Genomic DNA, 7,150 nt, shown 5'->3' with positions numbered 1-7,150 from the left:
TACTCCACTCTTCGGATAGAATTAGCTTACCAGGCATGTAAATATTCACTCTTCATAGACTTAAACTTATCGACCAATTATACTTAACCTACGATACTCGTCAATGTTATCACGTATCAACCACTAAACCCACTGTATCATCTCAGCGGCGATCTCTCCATACACCTCGACAACACATAACACAACCGTGTTTCTCGCGCCGACGATCTACCAACTCAGAGGTGTTGAGCACAAATACCCAAGTGAATGTTAGCTCTAAATCTATCTCTAGAGTCTATAAACTAACAGATAATCATCCTAGATAAGGATTCGAGCAGTATATGACTATAACAACCCAAACCCCAAGCACAGAGCAAAAAATCTAAGACAACAATTGACAAAGATTTGTAAAGCAAGTTTTATATAATGCCGTGGGCGACAAATATACATGAGTTCAAAGTAAATACATATACAACACCCAAGTAAAAGAGAATACACAAAGAAGAAGACAAATGAACCGAAAATCTCTTGGTTTGTCAGCTTCGATCGACGATCAATTCACCTCCAATCATCCAAATGCAAGCTCCATAGTTATTTTCTAACCTAAATCTACCAACGAATGAGGTTGATGGAGTTTGGGTCTAAAATACCCCCCAAAACCATCACCTAACTGTGTTACAAATGAAAGAGTATAAAGAAAAATCTGTGCAGGCTCACTAAGCGAGCTACAATTATTCCTACAACATCTAATATAGTAAAATGGATCTCGCTCTCGCTAAGCGAGCTTAGAAAAATTGCTCTTCTCTGTTTCTGAAGCTCCTAGCACGCTACAGTTTGGCTAAGCGGGCTTATGTAAAATTTTCTCCTTATTGCTTCAAAATCGCGTATCCGAAGTCGTGCCTAGGACACTTTATTGCTCGGACCTCAAATAAGCATCAATACCTATAAAACAAATGAAAAATGGTCAAACGGTACATAAAATGAATCAAAACTTAAGTATACACATATTTACACAAAAGTTGGAATTTTATTATAAAAACAGAAAGAATCGAGTCGATAAGTGCCACAAATATAAACTCAAAATAACGACATTTTGACATTTTTCAAACTCGCCCCAACTTGAAACTTTATTTGTCCTCAAACAATGTCAAATAAATCAAAGAATCAAAAGTAATAAGTCAAAGAATCGTAATTTAATAAGTTTCAAAAACCAAAAACAAATGTATAGCTCAACACAAAAACATTGATATATAAGGATGACCAAAATCATAATATATGAGATATAATTTTTTTAATATACTCGCATGCATAGTACTATATACATAAATGATAGGTGACCTGAATAAAAAATGGGCAAACCACATTTATACCATAAGATTTACAATTCACATTTTTATCAAAATGAATATAGGAAGCTTTAATCAATTCACCGTAAACAAAATGTACCTTGTAACAAAATCCATTTAATAAGACTTCAACTAACAGTTATGTAGGGATATTTCACTAAAATTTGTAGGATTCAAGATGCAATATTTCACTTATCTATTTTAAGTAATAAATTTTAAATTAAGTTTAATTGTAATTTTGATTCTCTATTATGTTATTTTTTAGGTTTTTGTTCTTTTATTTTAAAATTCGGAATTTTAGTTTTATGAAGATTTTAATTTCCCACAAATTTAAAGGTAATTGTTAATGACATATAGTTCTCATTGATGACATGTTAAACATAAATTTTAAATAAAAATAACTTTTTTTAAAAGTTCAGTATGACACGTTATCAATGAACTGACTATGACACGTCATCAATGTGAGCGTTATGTCATTAAAAATTGTCTTCAAATTTACATAAAGACTAAAATCTTTAAAAAGCTAAAATAAAGAATTAAAATTTCAGATTTAAAATGGTGAGATCAGACTAAATAAAAAATAATAATTGAGGATAAAAATTACAATTAAACTTTAAATTATTATACTACTATTAAAAGAAACGCAATCCTTAATGACACATGACTTTTTCAACACTTAGTGATCAAAATAAATTATGGTAGCTTTTAGTTCAGCTTGTTGAGCTATATGTTAACGAAATATATATGGTGAAAGAGAAAATATGAATATAACAATCAATACAATAATATTTCTCTATATATAAAAGGTTGATATTATTAAACCACAAGAGAAAGATTAACCTATTAACATTTTATTAATACAAGTACATCAATAATGACTTGTTTAACAGCTTAGATTAATCCAAAACTTTTGTGTTGGTGATAAGATCCCACCTAATATTTCTCATTGCATGGAGCCAAATGATCGATCCCTCCACTTAGGCTTTACAAGTCCACTTCTTATTGCATGTTTGATGTGAAGTCATTGTCAAAAGATACAATAATAATGGGCTTTAAAAAGTTTAATTCAAGGACGTTTCGTGTTGATTTTAATCAAATGAGGAAATTTCTTCAATAATAAAGTATTGAGGTGGACCCTTACCAATGCTATTGTCTCTCCATGTCAATAGATGGTCCATTTTTCAACAAATTCAATAAAAGAATATTTTTCTTTCTTTATTTATATCATACTAAACTATAATTCTACTGTATTTTTTTTATAAAAAAAATTAGATAATATGCTTGCATAATAACTTTATCATTCATTGATATACTTTTATATAACTACTCAATTTTCACGCCTTATTCATTATCTCTTAGTCATCACCAAATTTATACATAAATCACAATTATTGGTTCATCCTCTTTAAACCTATGTTATACTTACATTACCCTTGTACGGAATCAAATTATTGTTACCTACAAGGAACTTAACCATGTCTCATAGCTTAGGTAATTCATAAAGTCACTAAGCTTCTATAATCATCCTATTATAATTTTCTTATAAACCATAACTATAAATCAGTCTTAATCATACTTAATCGTTCTTTGACCTAGGATTAACCTATGTATTCCTACATTGCTACTTGGTCTAGACTTAGTCATAGATCCTAAGCATTATTCATTATGAGGGTAAGGAACTTAATCTTAATTATACAGTCATCTTATCCCATACTTACACTTATCTCATATTACCATAGGCCAGATATAAGGTAATCCTTATGTTATTCAAGCTAAACATTCATTATTTAGCATTGTTTTAAAAACCGGACCGAATTGGTCGGACGAATCGGGAACCGGTTTGGTTCAATTGATAGATCGGATATGTCATTGAATTTGTGTGAACCGGTCAAAACCGGTGTAAACCGTTAAAATCGTAAAAACCGACGATTTTCATGAACCGGTGATTTAATTGCATTTTAACAAAAAATTTATTTAAAAAAATTAAAACGACGTCATTTTGATTATTTTAATGAAAAATAAAAATAAAAAAGAAAAGAACTTAAATAAAAAATAAAAAATAAAAATAAAGATGTTGCAGACGGTTGACTTTGTTGCATATGATTTTGATATTGAAGAAGGAGATCCCAACATTTAAACAATTTTCCTTCCTTTAAATAAAATTTAGTAGACAATAAAATTATTTGATTATAAATTATTTAATTATATATTATTTAAGTAGATTATGTTGCGATTAAAGTTTGATTGCAGTTCAACTTTAGAATTTTGTACTATTTTATTATGTGTGATATCTATGTTTAAAATTTGAATTTAAATTATGAACTTGTAAATTTATTTATGATATGATATTTTCAAAAAATTTAAGTGTTAGTTATATTTTATAGAGACTAAATCATTCGGTTTGACATGTTGTATACCTATATAATTTTGTTATAACGATCGGTCTATTGAATCAAGTAATCTGGTTTAGTCATGCAGTTCGACCAGTGACCCAATGGTTTGACCAATAAACCAGTGACTCAATACCATCACCGGTTTGATGTCCGGTCCGGTTTTTAAAACACTGTTATTTAGGGCATGTTTGTTTCAATTTTAAAAAATAGATTTTTTTTTATTATTTTTAAAGTGAAACACTAATTTTGACATCCAATAACATAAACATACATTATTAAAGATTAAAATTTAGTCAAAATCGCAATTAAGTGATTGGATGTTTATGTTATTGGATGTCAAAGTCTGCAAGCTTCACAAGTCTATATACGGACTTAAACAAGCAAGCAGACAATGGTATGCTAAACTTTCTAATTTCTTGCTAACTATTGGGTATAAACCTTCTACTGCTGACTACTCCCTTTTCACTAAACATAATAATTCCTCCTTTACTGCTTTACTTGTATAGGTCGGTGACATTGTTCTTGCTGGAAATGATTTTTCAGAAATTCAATCTGTTAAAAATCACCTTCACAATAGGTTTAAGATAAAGGACCTAGGAAATCTTAGATTTTTTTCTTGGCTTAGAAGTAGCTCGCTCTTTCAAAGGTATTTTCGTCAACCAACGAAAGTATACTTTAGAACTTTTGGATGATGTTGGTCGACTTGCCACCAGGCCTTCTAATACTCCCTATGACCCTTCCATTAAACTTGATTCTGCCAACTCCACTCCCTTTGTGGATGCGTCTCAATATCGGAGGCTTATTGGGAGACTTTTATATTTAACTACAACTCGAGCTGACATAGCCTTTGCTGTGCAACAGCTTAGTCAACATATTTCTAATCCTAAAGTTGTTCACTTTAAAGAAGCTATTAGGATTTTACATTATTTAAAAAAAGCTCCCGCGACTTGTTTATTTTATGATGCCAATACTAACTTATTATTATTATCTGGTTTTGAAGATTTGGATTGGGCTTTTTGCTTTGTAACCTGAAAATCCATTACTGGATATGCTGTTTTTTAGGCTCATCATTGATAACCTGGAAATCTATAAAGCAAAGCATTGTTTCTTGGAGTAGCTTAGAAGTTGAATATCGCGTCTTGGCCAGAATCACAACTTCCATCAGCGTACTTCAATCTACTGCAACAACAATTCAGTGATCTATCTTGCGCATAATTCATCTTTTCATGAAAGATCCAAACACATCGAGATTGATTGTCAAGTCACTCACGAAAAGATCGAATTTGGCCTCATCAAGTTGTTTCCTATACATACTCGCACACAGCTAGCAGATTTTCTCACGAAGCCTATCTACAAATCGGCTTTTGACTCGCATATTTCCAAGCTTTGACTACTCAATCTCCATAGTCCAGCTTGTGGGGGTGTCTCACACATAGAAACTATTCCATAGTTAATTTTATTTACCTTTTAGATATTAATTAGTTTTTCCTAACTGCTCTCCTAATATTAAAGGCTTTCTGTTATCTAGTTTGTATATATAAGTAAAGCTTTGTTTTTCAATTTATCAGAAAAGTATTATTCTTTATTATGAATTTATACAAGTGTTACTTGATACTTATACATAAAATCACTGTCAATGTGGTAAATCCTAATATCCTGTGATTATTAAATCTAAGCATGCAATCCTAAACAAAATATAAAAAGAGAGAAGAAGAGATCGTGTGTTGCATTTCTAGAGGCTCTACTGTGATTTTGACAATACCACACATATTCTTTTATACAATCACAATTTGAGATAATGTTAAAATTAAAGTTCTTCAATTTGAATCCTCTTTGATTGTATAGAGTGTCTTACATTCGACTTTGATTTATATCTTCCAGCTTCAAGAATGATGCTCCAAACTTTTGTTTTACAATGATCATTCCTCAACCTTACATGTACCTTGAGCCTTAAACTGTATGAAGATGAGAAAAACTTCAACTTCGTCTGAAGCAACTTCCACACAACTCTACTGAAGTAATCTTAGAGAGAAGAGCCTCATTTTTTTCTTTTGGATTATCGATACCAGCCATAGGCACACAAAGATGTCATCCCTAACATCTTCAAGAAATATTCACAAAGCGTTAATCACAAAACGAACCTCCTCACAAATATCTCACACCCTAAAATGAGAATGTAATCCAAATAACAAAGAAAAAGGCAAGAGGCTGAAGATGAAGAGAGATTTCGGATTCGAACTTAAAACAAAATTCAAAACCCTTTTTTGAAAGTTTGAGAGAAAATATGTGTTGGGAGTTCTAAATCATAGAATATGGTTATGAGATATTTAGAAAAAGGATTTATATATGTGCTAGAGATAAGGAACAAAAATTAAAGAAAATACCTATTTGATTCAAGTCAAGGAAAATGGTATGAGTTGAGTCAAGAGAGTGAATGATTTGAATCAAGATCCAAGAACCAAGAAAAACATCTCACATGATTCGAATCAACCCTTTTATGATTTGAGTCATCCATATTTTTTATTTGAATCAAGATCATATAACCAAAATCCAAAATGTGATGCCAGAATTGGACTCGAGTCACGCATCTTCATGATTCGAGTCACAACTTCAATGATTTGAGTCATGAATTCCTATGATTCGAATCAAAATAACAAAAGAAAAATCCTATTTTTCAGAACCATATTTGATTCGATTCATACAATTACGTGATTCTATTCAGACTCGCATAAGCAAATCTTGATTTTTCACATTTAGTTTGATTCGAGTCAACCATTCTTATGATTTGAATCACACTTCAATGATTTCAAATTTTAACAAAAATGAAGTGATATTATGAGTCGATACTTGGCACAACTTGAACCATGCTCATATGTTTTTCTTGATCCAAACCTCTAACTAAATGACTAGAAACTTGACTACGTTAATAAACTCATACATTCTCTTTATTCAATTCAAACTTGCGTAATAGAAAATTCATGATTCTCTCAGACACAAAATCATCTTTGGACATAACAAAATCATTTTTAATCATTTATGATTAAATATAACATAATTCATAACATGATATACACTAAAATATACACAAATACATCTAAATTCATATCCCTTAACTTAGGGTTCCTGACATTCATTTCATGCATAATTCATCATTTTCATGAACAAATTATCAAGTCTAATCTTACTAACATGCAAACTTTGATCCTACTTTAGTTAAGTCAAAACCTAAGAAGGAAATCCACCTGAATAATTGAAAGATGGTGATTATCTTTCTTTCCTCTCTTTCTTCTTACTCCAAATTCAATCTTTCATCCTCAAGTCCTTTTTTTCTAGACTCCTTTTCACTTCTTAGGTCTATCACCTCTACCAATGGAATTGATTATGAAATTACTCTTTTTGTTAACTTGGTTTAACCTTTTAACAAGGAAAGAA

Source organism: Vicia villosa, linkage group LG7 (genome assembly GCF_029867415.1).
Source record: "Vicia villosa cultivar HV-30 ecotype Madison, WI linkage group LG7, Vvil1.0, whole genome shotgun sequence".
Classification (NCBI taxonomy): Eukaryota; Viridiplantae; Streptophyta; class Magnoliopsida; order Fabales; family Fabaceae; genus Vicia; species Vicia villosa.
This window is presented reverse-complemented; position numbering follows the sequence as displayed.